The 18,192-nt window shown below is 42.7% G+C and overlaps 1 protein-coding gene across 1 annotated transcript in view; it reads right to left on the reverse strand.

Moving 5' to 3' along the window:
* The window catches only part of BZW2 (basic leucine zipper and W2 domains 2), a 53,475-nt gene extending 35,601 nt beyond the window's left edge, over window positions 1-17,874 (reverse strand). Inside the window, exon 1 of the mRNA XM_064166986.1 lies at window positions 17,758-17,874. The gene's annotated coding sequence lies outside the window, so the exon portion shown is untranslated. The remainder of the gene's footprint in view (window positions 1-17,757) is intronic.
* Between the last annotated feature and the right edge of the window lie 318 nt (window positions 17,875-18,192).

Here is an 18,192-nt window from a genome sequence, read left to right on the forward strand (position 1 = left end):
AAATCCAACCAGGTAGGTAATGTAGCCTCTCTGCCTTTGCTGCTGGGGCAGGAGTACAGCAGCACTGCCCATGCAGTGGGGCACAACTGGGAATATTCCTCGTATGCGATACACCTCTGACCAACTCGGCTCAGCTGCCCTGGCTGCCTGGCCTGCAGCCTATGGCTGGTCTATCATTCTGTCTCAGCAAATCCAGGGCACTTGTATTTCCTCACTGTGGACTCTGCAGGTTTAGTTTATAGGTATGTACATTTGATAACACTTCCTCCTTCTACAACTGAAGGGAAAACTCAAGCTCTGTGACCAGAAAGGTGTCATCGATCACAAGTTACAATCCAAGTAATGCTCTATCTACCCTGGAAAGTTCATTTAATAACTGTGGTAACAAGCCCCCAGCTAAACAACATGCTCCCTTTCACCAGACTGCCTCTTCTAGTTCCAGCACCATTAGTTTACCCTTTTTGCAGCATTTCAAATGTTTAATTTGGCAAGTCACTGCTTGGTCTACCACTTTTCCACAGTCAAAAAACCACCCACATGCACTGGAAATAGCCAGTGAAGTCCAGAGTCAAGACTGCTTTTTCTTTCTGAGAGTCATTAAAAACACAAAGATGAAAAGCATTTAACTGAGAGGTGCACATTCATCACCGAGATTTATAGTTTTAAGAGACTAAGTAGCATTTTGAAACAACTGCAACGCTGAATAGCCTTCTGGGGGAAAAAATATTTGTGATCATCAAAGAGACTTAAATATGGCCAACCATGATGTCAGGGGATCTTTTAAAGCACTGTAGGATCCAAGCCTCCCTTCACAGCAGAGCTCAAAGGTCTCTTTCCTTCACTTAGCTGTCTGGTGGCAGAGGAACAGGAGGTGCTTTAGAAGTTAATTAGGCAGTTAATCTGGCAGTCAATAGGGATAAGCAACAGCCCAGCCTGCAGCCAGCGACCAGACAGATCTGACGTGTTTATCTGGTTTGTCATTTTGACCTCCGTTGTTTGAGCAATTTGTATTACACAATATTCACCTAGGTATTTTTGGTTGGTTTTATGCTTGACCCCAATACTTTACACCTTGCTCTGGGTCTAAAAATGTTCATTTTAATAGACTGCAGAAACAGCCCAAGAGGTATGGAAAGAAAGTGTCATGCATGCCACACAGCAGGTAAGAATTGATCCACTTGTCCTCTTTCTGAGCACAAACATGCCACTAGGCTGGGATCAGTAACAAAACATCCAGGAGCCTGAGGGGCAATGAAATTAATGACACTTGACCCTCAACCTAGCCATACTGGTATGGTTTCCCATGTGCTATAAAAGATAGAAATGTATATGGCCATTTTCTAGCACTAGACTTTTCATTTCCTTTGACGCAGTCTTTTTAAACTGCAAGGGGAGAGGTACACACCTTGAAGCTTGACTATCAGATCTTAAAACTGCTCCTTATGAACACAAAATATGTCCTTTAAGACATCTGGGAACAAGATTTTTTAATTTGTTTGTTTGTTGTTGTTTTTTTTTATTTACAGCAGTTAAAGTAGGACTCTCCACTCATAGCAGATTTAGTGACTACAGGTTCAGTGCAATAGGAGAGAATCTTGAGTAATTAGCAGCAACACAGTACCTGTCTTCTTCTATATTTAGCTTTAAATGCACTGCACTCATCTGCTGGAGTGAGAGTCAGGCTAAGACACTCCTCTCAAGCACTAGCCAAGGAGAAGCACAAACACTTTGATCAAGAAACTGTGGCATGAGCCTGCACAAAACCAGCCCAGGGATCTATAGGACAGCCCAGGATATATCTACACTACAATGACACCAGCTAGTGCAGGTGATATTTTAAAGTGCTGCTGACACAACAGGTGCAATGCAAAAACCATTTATTGTATTTTTTTTAATCAAGTATGCACCAAAACCAGCACACAGGTGATGGCTGAAAGTTGTGAATTTAGGGTGGCAGCATATAGCCTTGCACAGCACATTTGATTGCATTGCAGTGCAATCTGCCTCTTGGGTGTTACACAGCTATAAAGCCTTGAAACCATAAAAGACTTTGAACTACTATTTATAGTGTTCAATTTGAAAGCTTCTGGACATAGGTAGGTCAAAGCCAAAGGCAAACTTTGAAATGCAAGCTACAGAAGTCATAATGGTTTCAGAGGAATAAAGACCTTGAGGGTGGGCACATGTAGGAACGAAGTAACAGCTTAAACCAGCAGTCAAACTTGTAACTTGTAGCTCAACATCCTCCACAATTCATACAAATCACCACAAGGAAAGAGAGCAAGAAAGGTGGAAATGATAGCTCCTTAGCACACTCACAGATTCAACTTTACAGAATCAAAGAATTATAGAACTGATGAAGTTGGAAGAGACCTTTGAGATCATCAACTGCTACCACTTGCCTAGAGCTTGCAATCCCACCACTACTGCCAGGCCACTGCAACTAAACTATGTCCCCAAGCACCACATCCACACATCTTTTAAATACCTCCACAGGCCTCCACAGATGGTGACTACACAACTTCCCTGGGCAGCCTGCTCCAACGTTTGAGAAGATAGGACAGGCTCAGCAACAGATGCTTTACTCTTGATTCTCCCTTTAGGATCCAGAAAACATTCATGTTCAAATTCCACACCCAAGTACTTAATAATAAGCAAGTAAACAAGAAGCTGAGCTGAGCTGCCTCAAGGAGGAGATGTCAGAAAGCAGTACAGAACTAGGTACTACACTCCAGACTGGGCTCATTTTCCATACAAAGCTCAAAAAGTCTAAGCCTGCCGACACCTAACTCCCAGCTACAAAATTCATCAGAAAAAAAAAAGCTTAAAACATTTTCCCAAATTCCACTCCTATTTTTGTAAACAGGCTTCTACAAAACAGATTTGTATTTTAAAGACGTGCAAGTTTAGTTTGTACATTCTCCCAAAGCCCTTTGAAGTTCACAACTTCATCATCCTCTACAGCTGCTTCTCATTTACATGCTGAACAGGTAAAACAGAGGGACATCTACAGTTGCAGTTATCTATAGACATATATGATGATGAGTTTCTATAATTGACCAGTCCTTTTCACACAATTAATAAGAGCCATAACAGATTTAATTAATAAACCAAACATTAATTAATAATTCAACCAACAACAGATGAAGTAAAAGTTACTTCAGAGCTTCAGCAAGTCTGAACTTGCTTAACAAGTTAGAAAAATGCAGTCTTTTATCCATACCACAGGGAAATTCTCATGATGATTAACTCCTAAATTATTTAAAGCCTTAATAAGGCTGAAGTTTCTACCAAGCTAAAATACTGGTCATGTTTGTTTTTGGAAGCATACTGTTTGAACTGAAAGCAGAAAGTAAATATAAAAATACTGAAAACCTTTATCCAAACCCATACTATTTTTCTAAGCATCATTTTACATTTCTTTCAACCACAATCTCAGAATCATCTGAGATTCTTCAACATTAAGATGAATTCAAGAACAGTGTCTTCACAGCAGTGAAACTTCACTGCCCTAGTTAGGAAGAGAGGGAAATCAATGCCAGGCAACATCAAAAGAAGACCAACTGTTTAATGAAACTCCCTACCAAGATGTTATGGCTCTGCGTACACAAAGCACTGTAGCAACTGAAGAAGCCCACAGGGGCAGCTGGCAACCCTTTGGGCAGTCCACCAGTGGGCTCCAGTGGCACCGCTGGTGCTACTGAGGGGACTTGCCCCAATGGCATTTGACAAGGCGCTGAAGAGAGCTGCCAGAGCACCACCAACACAGCACCACCAGCTTTCACAGGAACAGATGCTTGGCAGGAATTATTTCCATCTCCTCCTCTTGCTCAGACATCATGCAAGACAGGAGCACTCATCACAAAGTCAAATAAAATAAAAGCACAGACGGGAAGAGTTTCTATGAAGGAAAAACTACCAAGGTCAATCTTTTTCTCCCCCCCCAAAAAGTGGAATATCCAGGACATTAAAAGTCTCTCCTGGGCCTTTTTCATCCCTTATTGTTAGCAACAATAAGCGTTTTCATCTTCTCACAGTTCCAGGCTTAGCATGAAAACCTAAAGAGAGTTTTCCTCTTCTTTCAGCAGCAAGCCAAACTGTTACGTTAAAAGCAAATTCCCATATTCCAACAGCATGGAGGAAGAGCTGCCCCTGCACTACTGCTGGAGAAGCAGCATGTCACCATGTAGCCAGCAGCTGTCTGCTCCCTGGGAAGGCACCAGGCAGCTAGATTATGAGCCCAACAGAATCTGTAGGTGGAAAACTCATAAATCATCACCAGTACAGAGAAAGAGAGCAATATAAGGGAACAACAGGACAGAGCGGATGCAATGCAATCAGCAATTGCTGGCATTTCCTCCTCGGGCTTCTCACTTCCCACCCAGACACTGAGACTTGCAAGGACTCTCGCAGCTCTTCTGTTTCCATAGGCACTTCCCAGCACCCGGGTGTGGTGAGAGGAAAGCAACCGCAACGTGCATTGGTCACGCAGCCTGAGCAGTTGCTGCAGCATTCGCTGCTGTGGCAGCTGTGAGGCATTCTCTGCTTTAACACTTTTCACACCCTCTATGGCTATGAGATCCATCTCAGCTGCTGGTGTTTCCCAGGTTGGGTCAGCCTGAAGGGAAAATGCTTTATTTGCACATCCAAGACAGAACGATGACTTAGCAACACGAAGAGCAGCAATGATGCTCACTACCTCCTGATAAAGCTTACTTTGATTCTGGTGAAAAGTAAAGAAATAAGCAGCTCTATTTGCTATTTCCCAGGGTCTCCAGTGCTGTGAATATGAGCAGAGCAGAGCTAAGAAGCCACTTTTCCTCTCTCCTTCATTCCACACCTTGGGAGCCATCAAGACCAAGCCCCTGCACTTAGTGAGACACGTTGGGTTTTCTTTCCACAGATTGACTTGTGCTGTTTCATCACCAATTTTTGGCTCTTGCCTCCCATTTGTAAAGCAGTTGTGTTTTGTAGTGAAGTGACTAATAACCTGGAGGTCTGTAACTTCAACCACAGTAAAAAACAGCAGGAAGGGCAGAACTGGCAACTAGTAGGTTTATCTTGTTCTTTTGCCCAGAGGCCACCAGCAGCACTACAATGTCTGAAACCTTTATCCCAAAGGACTCACTCATTCCAAAAAGTAAAGCCAGAGCCAGGCTGATTTTACTGCACTAACAACCTCAGTGGCACGGTGCCACAACTAAGCAGTCACTTAAGCATGTGCAGGGCAAATAAAACATGAGATTGATTGTAACATTTACATGGATAAAAGAATATTGGTAATCCACATGCTTATGGGTGAAATAATGGATTCATTTTGCTGATGACATTCCAGTACACGAAGCAACGAGATCCCAACCTTTGATTTCATACTTGGAAGCATGCCCTTAGTCATCAGTGGCTATCACATGTAGTATCTTAAGACAGTGTCATAGCAAGCTTCTGACATACTGAACACCCTGTCTTTCCTTGAAGAGCCTCCCAGAAGCTCTTAAAACACTTTAAAAAAATAGAGAGAGAATTAATCACAGAACAGTGTTTTTCCACAATAAAGAGCAAATGTCCACTCCAACAGAAGTGCTTGTCCTTTATTAGTATGCCTAGTGGGAGGGAGAAAACAAAGAGATCAAACACATGGGATTGGTTTTGCTCTGCAGTAAGTACAAACAAATACCAGCAGAAAATTAAACTTACCACACATTAATGAAAAAATAAAACCTTGTACTCAGGCGAGACTCTCCAGCCAAGAATTGTGTAACCTGTGAGCAGTTACCCAGCTGAGAAGTAAGCAAACCCAGACAAAAAACGAGGAGACAAACTCAAAATTTGTACAATAAATCTCATCACCCAACTGCTAAACCGGGATGGATAGGAAGATGTTTCCTGAAAAACAGTCATAATCTCTACTGCTACCAATTGATGTACACAGACTGTATTAGAGACCCAGCTCACCGTGTGCATTTCAGACCAGCAGGTCTTCAGGTCACTAACCACAAGTTCCTACAGAGGCAACTCAGCTGAATAAGATAAAAAGAAGACAGAAGCCTCTCACAACCAAAGCACTCCAGATGCACTTCATAAGGTCAAGAGCACTATAAAGTGAACCACTGGGGCAAGGGATTTGTGTCTGGTAATCAGCAGCCATATGGAAAATGCATGACTCATGGAGGTCAGTGGGAACAAGAAAAAACCAGGAGAAGAACATTCTTAACCACTGACAGGTGAAAACACAACTCAAGAAAATAACATCGTACACTTCAGTTGACACATATAAAAGTCATCTTTTCAAACAAGGTTTCTTTCAGCAACTAAGAGGAGGAATTAATACAATTCCTCAAGGGCAGGGTATTAGTATGAGCTTTTCTCGCTGCTGAGAGCTCTCTTAGGTTGCTGTGCTTCTAACTGGAGTGCCCGGAGATAATGGAGATGGTGTATTGCTACAGATCGGTTCATGCCCAATTAACACTCGTTTTAAGCTGATGGCTAGTCATCCAACTCCAAGCTTGCTTGCTTTGCCAGCAGGAAAACCTCTTAATGGAAGAAGAAGAAGATAAAAAGGATCAACAGAGTTCAGAGTCAGGTAAGCTTAGAAAACGAGCAGAAGGCTCTTTCAAGGACTGCAAGGCTTTTTTCTTTCATACAAGACACCAATTTCTATAGGCTGCATATATTATTACAAGACTCAACTTCAGGACACTTCTTATCCTGAAAAATAAAACCATCTCAACCACTGTAAGAGATGACACTGCTAAAGAAAAACGGTGAAACTGAAATCACAGAATCCATGTCAGGGGCTGGAAGGGACCTCAAAAGCTCATCCAATCCAACCCACCTGCCAGAGCAGGATCACCTACACCAGATCACACAGGAGCACATCCAGAGAGGAAGACTCCAGAACCCCCTTGGGCAGCCTGTTCAAGTGTTCCATCACCCTCACAATGGAAAAATCCCTCCCCATGTTTACATGAAACTTCCTATGCCTCAAATGCTGAAAAAAAAAACACCAATAAATAAATAAAGATACTACTGCAATTTAGCTCAATCCTTCATTAATGTTTGGCAGAGACAGCTGAACCAGCCACTGCTCACCGTACACTTGGAAGAAGTCATTAATGGATATACTTTGTAGTGTCCCCTGAACCAGGTCTTCAGTAAGCCAATAAATGCAAGTATATGAAAGAAAATGTGTTAAGAACCTTTACCAGCAATCCCTAGCAATGTCAAACACAACCCAAACCAGCTCAGTACTGAAGGCCAGTGTAGGAAGAGCAGCTTCATCATGTAGTGCACCATTCCTCTGTTCACAGCCTACTCTGCTTCTCTTTTTTTTAAACCTATCAGCCCACTGAAAGTTTTTACATTGTTGACCCTGCTCATACAATTCCAATACCACAACAACAAAATCCAAAGATGTCCTGCTGCCATTCTTTTTGATACCTCAAAGCCCTAAGCAGCAGCAAAAGCACAGATCACCAGCTGTCTCCAGGATATAATGATGTAGCTTTTCAAACCTCATAAACTGTCTTCAAAATTAAAAGGGCTAAGCCAAAAGATCATAATTAAAAAGAGATAATATTAAGTGGGCATTCTCCAGAAAGCAATGCCCCACAGTTGGTTACAGTTTATTATTTCATGAACTAAGAACAGTAATCTGAGGAGGGATGTATTAATAGCCAGCACTTCCTACACACTTGCAAGCAGTGAAGGCCTTGGCTATAATGGAACGACAACTGCTGTAAGCAGAAAAGCAAGTTTTAACTTAGAACTCCCATATTATTTCTTCACAGCATGTGCAAGAGAAAGGAGTTCATCAAGTTAACACATGAGAGGAAAGTGAATCAGCTTCCAGATACTTGAATTTTGATATTTCTGACTAAAAAAAAATGATGGCACAAAGAGCCAGCAGTGGAAAGGCACAAAGCTTTGCACCATGCCAGTTATTCCAAACATACCAGCTAATACTAGTTATGCTGTTAGCAGCATTCACTTGGATGGAAAGGGAGGCTATAACTAGTTTCTATCACCCTGCATCCCAAAAGTGGCCCCATGCTCCCTCGAGCTGTCTCCTCCTCCTCAGAAGAGGTTAAACATTTTGACAGAACATACCAGTTTAGGTGAACAAATTCTTGGGAGCGTGGGATAAAAGTAGCCAATGCTCAGATTGCTTCAACCTGCTAACAGCTCCTTTCTAGGCAGTGATGGATCCCAGTCCTCTCAGACCACCCTAAGGCAATTTTGTGGCAACAGTATTGATTCATATACGTGAGTTGAGTGCTGGGTTAAAAAAAACCCAACAACAAAACCCACCCAACAGTTTATGCCAGAGGGTGCCTACACAATCAGTTATTATCCTGGATGAGTCAGAAAAACAGCTATTGCAGAGCGAACATGCAGAGAAGCAGCACACACTTGCCATCCTACCAGTGCTCTCAGCCTCACTTCAGAAAGGCATCTCTTCACCTCTGTGCAGAAGCCTGAAAGCTCTTAGATGAATTCATGGAAGAGTCCATTATGGGATATTAAATACAGTGATGATATTTCAAAGCTGAAAATTGCTGTTAAGTATGACAAGAAAGAAAAGTAGCACTCCCATCTACCTACATTTTTCCAACACAGCCTTTTCCTTCCTTCTCCCTGTTGTGTCAGAGGAGGGGTGAGGGGAAGGTATTGCTTTTGCCTTTGTGGCTTTGCCTTTTTTGACACCTACACAACTCTGCAGGCTGCTTTCCTACCCCAAACTCTAGACCAAAGGCAAATTTCTCCCAGTGAGCCAAGCTTTATGGTCAGGTAACTTAGTCATCACATAACCCACACAGCTCCTTCTCACTCTCTACCTCCAGAAAGGCTGTCTCTTAAATCCACAGATGCACAAGACAAGCATTACTCACCTATGACAGCATAGTCCACTTAGGTTTACTAAGAAAACAGCACTGAGAGTTGTGTGTCAATCCTGTTCAGGCCAGGTGAGGAAGTAAACAATGATTCCAAAAGGAATGACCTGGGTCAGTGTGTTCTGTTACTAATTTTGTAGGAGTAATTTTTGCTTCTTTTAAGAAGAATGCAACACTTATCTGAAAATATAACTGCATAAAGCCAAGAATGTGCCTTTGCTGGCAATCCAGATTCAAAAGACTTTAAAGCCCATCAAATTAACCAGAAGAATTCAGTTTCATCTATAAATACAGCATGGCAAGCAACTGCTATTATGAATGCTATGAATGCAAACAGTGTTGCTCATCAGAAAGATATATTTGTAAGCAATTTCGATCAAAACTGCAATCAGATGAAAATTCAGTTCTCTAAAATATATTTATATACACAGGTGGCCAGAATCTCAGAACTAAGAAATGCTGTCATGGAAGGAACTAAGATAAAGCAGCAATATAAACCACCCAAGCTAGAATAAATTAGCCTGATGCTTCACTAATTTCTATCTATTTTCCAGTATTAGCATCATATGCTAACAGCATAGTCGCACCAAAAATTTATTGGTAGAATAAATTACCAAACTACCAAAAATGATGGTAGAATTTATTGAGGAATACACATCTGTTTCACCCAGATGCACACCAGAGCAGGTATGTAGTATTTCACCCCACTCCATCACGGAAGGAGCAAAACCCACCCAGGGACAGTTGCATTTACACACTTTCAGTGCACGGGCACAAGGCACTTCAAGAACTGCTAAAAGGGAGCTGTTGATCAGCTCAGTTGAAGGCAAACCCCCCCTCAAGTGGTGCCACTGGTTGTAAGGATCCCTACCTTATTTCAGGAGGCAATCAGCTAAGCTACAGTCAGGAAAAGTGGATAGTGGTTGAACAGCTAGCTCTTGGAATTCCAAAATGAGGTGCACTTGACCTAAGTTTAATGACAAGAGACACCTAAGCCTGACCCTGTGATCCTTCCCTCTTTTCAACATCCATGGAGAAAGGTAAGTATTTCTAGAAAGCAGTTTATCTAAAATCTTCCTCTTGCCCATCTTAGGGCGAGATCCTAAGACAGTTTCTTGTGAACAGTTTCACAGATTCAGCTTTAGGCATTTTTGACATATTTGAACTACTCCAAGCTTCCTCTATCAGTTTCTACAAAAAAAATTCACACCTACAGACTAGCACAGTCTGTTTTAAAGTCTATAGCTCAGTAACACCTAAAAAACATCTCTGCCAGAGTTGAATTACACACCCAAAACTGACGATAGGACAATTACTAGTGGTATATTATTCAGTTCTACAGTTAATTCACTAGATCTGCTTGTTTATTTTTCTGAAATGATTCACAGAATTCCCATTGTTGGCTGAGAAGTCACAAAATCCAGGACACCACAAACACGCTGAGAGAACAGGCTCGGTGCCACACCACAACCACCCACCCACACTCAACCCAGTTTCTGAAGCAAAGCATTACTGCAGGAGTTATCGATTTCAAAGCAGCAAATGTTGAGTATCTTTTTAAAAGAACAAAAAGCACCACTAGGGCAGCCAGACTGGCTTCCTCCAGCAGAAAAAGCAGGCATCTGCTTGGCAGTTGTATGGGCTGTATCAATGGCAGCTCAGCACAATGATATTTGACACTATTAATAGGGAAATCTATTTTTTGTTTTGTTTACAGCATCACTGTTCACGCACTGGAAAGACCAATACCAGCAACCTACTTCTGCAGATAACCTAATAAAGGTTCCACAGGATATCTATCTGTTGGTGTATGCACACATATATACATACAGGAGAGTGATAATGCTCATAAAAGCTACATTGGTTTTCCTCAACTCACTTCTTATGAGGATGAAAGATGTGACAAATTTAAAAGATATACTAGTGAGACAACTGAAAGAGGGTGGTTTGTATTGGGGTTTTTTTCTGGGGGGTTGGGAAACAATGAAAGGCTTGGCTGGGGACTTCATAAAGACATACCCGTATAAAGTCCCTCTGGGGACTTTATAAAGGCATACCAGCTAACCTAGAGCTCTTCATTGTGGGACCCAGAAAGAATTCTACATTAACTTTAAACAAAAAAAGAGGCATACACCTTTCAGGGTTACACCTCCTGTCCTTTTGAAAGAAAGAGAAGCTCTTCAATAGACAAAAAAGCAGTTACTGGTTTTAAACAATTTTGTTTCTTTTAAAGAAGTGAACTGATGCTAAACCCCAAAACATGAATCACTTCAGTTATGGATACATCCAAATTCTAAAGGTCAATAAGCTGACTGTTGAAACCCATGCAGAACAACACATCTGCATCTTGAACGTTCCTCTGCATGGTTTGATATGCTCTATAAAGTTGAAGAACTAAGAAATCTGGCATAGGTTCTCTGCTGATGGAAAATGTAAAGGTAGCAGAAATGCCAATCTCAACTTAAAATATACTCCATGTAACTCTCAATGAGGGGCTTTGCAACAGGTGGCATTTTTCCCTCTCTTCTTGTTGATGCTGCAAAACTAGAGCTGATATTGCCAATTAAAATATGTGGATACCAACCTTGATTAATAAATTGTTGAGAATGCTAATTAAGGTAGCTATTCAGTAATCCAACAGCCCAGTTGTTAACTGGAACTGAGTAATTTACACTGAGATTACAGAAAAAAAGAAAAGTAACAAGGATATAGAAAAGGATAAATGTGAAACACTGTAGTAAGACAGTGCCCTTTTCCCCAGTATGGACATCTTGCTCTCCCTCAGCTTCAAAAGACTTCTCTTGTCTCCTCATACCACAATAACACTGCTTTTGCAGCAGCTACCAAGTCATACTGAAAAGGTCAACAACTGTTTAAACTGACAAGAGGAAGGAACATGGGTAAAGAATCAGGCTTCCCTATAACCCAGGAAACAAACCACTCGGGGAGGGCATTATGCTGCTGAACTAATCCCAGCTTCAAACAGGCTACCCATGAGATGCTTTGACTTAAGGGAGGTGTGGACCATGTTCAAGAGTCACACAACTTCACCACAGGAAAGACCTAAAAGTCCAATGCCTTGTGATTTAACAGTGTAGGCCACTAACAACCAGTCCACTATCACAACTGAGCATTATGGCAGCACAACAGCACAGTGATAGCAGGATGCACTGGGAAGAAGGCACTTCTCAGCTTGCACCAGTAAACATTAAGAGGAATATAACATTCTTTGGCTCCTCTGAAAAAGTAAATGACATTTTCCTTTCTCTAAGTCAAGGAAAAGCCTTCTAATAATGTTCTGCAAAACACAGCCAAACTCCAAACCTGCCAAGAGACCTCATCCATGTACTTGAGCAGAGGAGAAACAGGCACATCTCTGTGCTGACTGGTGCCACTTCTTGCCACAAAACCGAGACAGAACATGGCATTCAACAGCACAACACCTAGTTTCTACAGCACTGGCTGATGATTTGGGTATCCTCAGGTCTCAGTCATACCAAATCATGCACTAACATAATATAGTCAAAGCAGACCTAAAGAGATGAAATTTCACAGCACAGGCCTCAGGACTAAACTGAGAGAAGTGCAGACACATGGGACAAATCCATCACAAGACTCTAGCCATGTTCATACCAATGTTAACATACACAGATCAGGCTGTAGATTGAGAAGAAACCCACCATCCCCTCCTCTTTCTAAGGGGTTCACTGCTTGAGCATTTAAAGCAAGTAACATGCTTGTTTTTTCCAGTTTTCTATTGCTCGAGGCATGAAATAGTTGTGAAAATAAATGCCAAGCCCTGTACCTGCTAATGCTTAGTAACACCTTCATGAGAGTCCACTTATCAGAAGAAAAACGGCTAACATGTAACTTGAACGCACTGAACCAATCATCCTTCCCCAAAACACTTCTGGAGAAGTAGAGCATTTTCCTTAGGGAAAAAAAAAAACTAAAATGCAAGCTACAAACTCTTGAATTGCTTAGATTTTTTTCTGCATGAAAACACATGTAAGGAAAACACATCAAATAGTGGTTATTACAATGAAGCACAACCCCAAAGCCACATTTAATTGTTCTGCCTTCAATAGCTGAAGGAGTTGTAGAAGGGTGTAACTCGCTAGGATTCAAGACATCACAGAAGATGCTTCCTTCCTGTGTCCCTGACCAACCTCCCTGTTCCAGACAATGTCTAGCATTTTCCTTGCCTGACCTGTCTGTACTCAGGTCTAATTCTCACCAGAGGTAATCCATCCCTCTTACAAGCTGACTAAAAGCAATAATCTTTTTCCACTACTATGAGTTTGCAATAGCTGCAAGCAATCTCCATACAAATCTTCGCCATCTGACGCAAGAATAACTCCCAATTTTGCAGAGCAACTCCTCAGACAAGACTCCAAAACATGCCTGAGTATGAAGTAGTCTACAGAAAACTCCACAGTTTCTGTGCCAGGAAAAAACACGTTTGTAATTTCAAAAGCTCTTAGATGCATAGCAACTAACAGCTCTCAAAGTCCCTACTACAGCAGGAATTACTACTGCTTTACTTCCTGTAAATATTTTTGTGTATTCTGGTTTCTCCAGAAGTCAGATCTTAGCAAAAGATTATTCAATTTGTATATGGCAAATGCGAGGATTTTTATTTACTACCTTAAAACATACTTAGTGATAAAAGCATATCTAAAGATGGAGTGGGGACAGGAGTGAACAACAAGCATTAAAAAAATAAAGCTTTCACCACGTTTATCAGCCATTACCCAGCTTTCAGCTTCTGTACTGGCTCACGACCAGCTTACCTCTTACTTTCCCTTTGCCTAGGAAGCACGCACCAGGCACATCCTAGACTTGGAATCTGATCTACACAAGCTACCACTTGTACCTACCCAACCCCACTGCAAAATTGTGATCCAAGTTGGAAGGTTTACTACCCATACACCACAAACGCATGACTTCCCTTTATTGTGCCTGCACTATACAACCACACTTCATACAACACCAAAGCTGTTAAACCCTGAAGCTCTCATGTTTCATTCTGCTCTCAGCTTTACAGCACATAAAATCTTGAGGAGCACTACAGTGCCATAAATATGGCCAGCACACCATTGTACCCATTCCTTCAGTCTCTGGACTCTTTATTTTGCTTTTTGTTTTGGAATAGCTTTTATTTTGACTTCTGCAGTCTCTTGCAAGATCTACAGCTAGATTTAAGAAGCATGTTACAAGAAGGTCACAAGGGTTTTCAGGCTTGGTTGGCATATTATTGCTTTCCACAGACTTATCTCTAGGGAGAAGCAATAGATTTTCTTCAATCTATCAGTTTTCCTTTCATACTCCAGTGTAACCTCTGAGCGCTTCTCAAGTATTTTAGTTATCTTTGAACAGAAAACTACTATATTAAATTAACAAGCACACATTGCTCTGCCTAGGAGAGAACTAATACTTAAACAAAAATGGATAACATGGAAAAAGAAACAGTATCAGAAAAAAAAAAATCCACAATCTTAGAGCAACACAGCAGTTCACAGGTGGCATTTAATACACCAGTGATACCAGAATTACTTTGTCTGTAGGCTCAGACAGCGAGACAGATAGAGGTGACAGCCCATGGCCTTATGTGCAACACTGACATAAGAATTCTTCAATTTGACAAAAAACACATTTCCCCAGAACACACTGTAGAACCATATGAAATGGCTGTTATATAGGAATCACTAAACAGACCTAAGATTTCAGCCTGGCAGAGACAGTGACAGGGGATAACACAGGACTGTAGAAGCATGAAGGCACAGTGAGGCTCTTCCTGCCTACAAAAAAAGCCACCCCATTGTCTCCTAAAACAGGAACTAGAGGCTGAGGGTGGGGAATCAAATGAAACCATGAAATAGCAGGTTCAAAAACAAATTAGCAGAGGGGGTTTGGGGCTTTTTTTTCTTTGATCAGCTGTGGAAGTTATAATTATAGGGTGCTGCAGACTCAAAGTTTACATAAATTCAAAAAACCCACTGCAGCCTATCAAATAAAAAGCTAAATACAAAGACACCACTTTTTGCTGAGGAAGTCCTTAGCTGGGAGCCAGGACAATATGTCATAGGAAAATCAATACTTCTTTTGCTTATGCCTTTTTCTCTAGCAAAAATGCAGTGGATCAGACCAAGCTTCTGATGGTGCCAAGCTTAGACACAGAAAGAGGCTATAGGATCTTTGAGCTAAGCTGCCATTAGCAGAGTACATGGCCATAGTTCAAGCAAGCCTCTGAGACATAAGTAAAGGTTACTCATTTGAAAGAAAACAGCTTGAAACCAGTTCAGCATTTCCTTTTCCTCTCTTCCATACTGAGAGTTTCATGTTGCAGTCTCTAAGGCATAAGGCACTATCTTCCCCCCTTCCCAGCTTGACCCAAGAAGCAGCTTACTTTATTTTTACACTCATCAAAAGTCAGTGTTACTCAACTGAAGAAATCCTTGTTATTTTCTTGCACACATATTGCTCTCAACAACTGGAGAAAACACCAGGTAAGTTTACGATCACCTACACATCCATTACAACAGCTATCATAAATGCCCACAAGCACACCTACTCACACTAGAACCAGCAAGCCCCAAGGGAAGAATGGTGCCTTCTGGTACCTGCTTCATGAATCAAAAGCACAAGAGACATCACCTGATGAGCAAACAGGGGGTTTTAAAACATGTAATATTTATAACTTGAGATCTAAACAATATACTGAGTCACAGCAAAGTAAACATTTCCTTCTCTCTAATGTCCCAAATGTAGATTACTAATTATCAGATAGCAATACCCACAAATTAATCACGTGAAACAGATACAGTAGATATAATGCATTAAAGGACAAGACACAAAGACACAGAACCTACATTCTCAGATTCCCTGCCCTGACACAGGCTCCCTACACTGCTTTGGAAAAATCACTTGCTGCCTCCATCCTTCAGTTCCATACATAAAATGGAGGCAACACTACTGCATTACCTCATAACAATCTCACAAGGAATAAACCAAAGACTGTGAAGCAACCACATACTAAAGGACTGAAGGTCACAGACAAGACTTTCAGAGACCAGAGTAAGAAACATTTTTAACTAGTGTTCAAGTATTTTATTACCCTTGCAGATGGAGCACTCCAGCAGCCTTAGTCACCAAGTGAGCTCCAGTGAGGCTGCCAAGGAAAAACTGTTTGGCTGTTCACTCTGTGAACTAGGATGCAGCAACAGTACTGACATTCTCACATTAAAGAAACAGGAGTGTAATATGCATACTTCTTTACACTGAATGCCTGACAGGGTTTTTTGAACATGAAAAGAAACTTGTAGCCTCTTGTTATTTAATAGTGCCACAGGGATTATCAGCATATTATAATATCAGAATATTTGTTCACAGCAGGAAAAATGCACACCCTGCAGTGAACCAACAAAAGGCCACTTAAACCCTAAATTCAGCCTTCATGGTTAAGCCAGTGACAGACTTCTGTTAGTGCTATATGGAGGCATCTTTCTGGATCAGAATATTAAACCCCACTTTTCTTGAGGGCATTTCCTACGAGACGTTTTTGGTTTCCCACCAAAAAAAAGTCAATGGAATCCGTTAACAAAGCCTGAAGTCCAAAGCAATATCTCTAGTTTACACTTGTTGACTCAAGTAAAACTATACTGCGGTGCAAACCCTGTATTTCCATGATTGTTTAAAATCAGGAAAAGACAGAGAGTTTGCTGGTTTATTAAAATAAAGTCATATCACGATTTGGGTTTGTACTCAGTAAGTTCTGCAGGTATCCTACATTCATAGAATGCAAACTTCTACTACCCAGGAAGCAAAAAAAAAAACCCAAGACTTCACCCTTCCTGGAAGTCAGTCATGAAATTGACAGTCGTGAAACTAGAGACCAAGGCTAGTATGAGAGACAGCGATTCCAATACCTGCAACTACTAAGCAAAGAAAAAGAAATCTGCTTGCTAATAAAGCTACGCCTTCAAAAGTCAATTACGGGGGAAACAGCTTCCTTTAAACAAAAAAAAGGCAGCACTGAAGAACAAGACAAAGGAAAGCAAACAGTCAGCAGCAAGTGCTACGGCTCTGCTTTTCCCTCCCGTACAAACACATGCAGAAATGAAGGACGTTAAACCTCCGTCTCCGTTCCTTGCTGCGGATCTGTGGGATCACCTCCCGTGCCTACAGAGAGCTTCAGCCGAAGGAGTGGAAAGTTGGATCCGTAACAAAGATCATTTTTCCACCGATGGTTTAATTTTAGAAAGGCGCTAACAAAAGACACGGCTCTCAATACCCTGAATGCGCTATTTCCCTTCCCAATCCATCAAAGTCTGCTTCCTTTTGGACACACAACGCCGTGACACAAACAGGGCTTTATTCGGTCCCTGTAGTCGAACAACCAGCTTTTCCTGACTACCAAAAACCCACCCCACAAACCGATGGCATAAAAAGGCAAGAAAGCAGCCCCCGCGGAAGCACGGGCCGCGGGGCACCGGGGATGGCCAGTCCCGGGTCCCAGTCCGCACCGCACAGCCGCCCGTTCCGGGAACCTCGGGGCTTCAGACGGACTCCCCTCGCCCGCAGCTGACGCAGCGGTCGGGGAGGCGAGAGTGGCCGTGGAACGCAAACCAGCGCACGGCGGCATTTCCAGGCGCTGACTCCCTCTGTGGATATCTCATGCCCAGACCTGGGATGGCTGCCGCACACAAGGCCCCGCTCCTCGCCAGCCCGAAGCTGCCCCGCAGCAGCCCACGGACGCCGCCCGCCAGGGCAGCCCCGCTGGGCCGCCGCTCCCGCCCGACAGCGGCCGCGCTCTCCGCGGGGCGAAGCGGCCCGGCCATGAGAGACGCCTGCTCGCCTGCCGCACCTGTCGGGTGGTTGCGCGGTCCGGTGAGCTGAGGACAAGCGCAGCAGCAGCGACGAAGGCAGCAGCAAACAATGGAGGAGTGAAGGACGGACACATTGACACACGGGCGCCCCTACGGCCGCCTCCTCCGCCCAGCCGCACCAATCCTAGCACCGCCCCGGGGGGGCACGGATGAGGAGCCGCAGGGAAGTCAGAAAACCGTGGGGGAAAGAAAGCAAAATCCATTGCCTCACTTCGAAGCAAAGGCAAGGGAGAAACGATCTCTTTCTCTACGGCAGCGCCGAGCTGGAAGGTCGGCGAAGCGGGACAGCCGGCACACAATTCCCCCACGCTTGGGCAGGAATGGTTTACCCTGCTCCCGGCCCCGGCAGGGCGGAGCAGAGGGAGGAAGTTGCCATGAGGAGCGGGGTGGGGGTGGGTGCTGCTGGGCTCGCC

This window comes from Pogoniulus pusillus, chromosome 28 (assembly GCF_015220805.1).
Source record: "Pogoniulus pusillus isolate bPogPus1 chromosome 28, bPogPus1.pri, whole genome shotgun sequence".
In the NCBI taxonomy this organism is placed as follows: Eukaryota; Metazoa; Chordata; class Aves; order Piciformes; family Lybiidae; genus Pogoniulus; species Pogoniulus pusillus.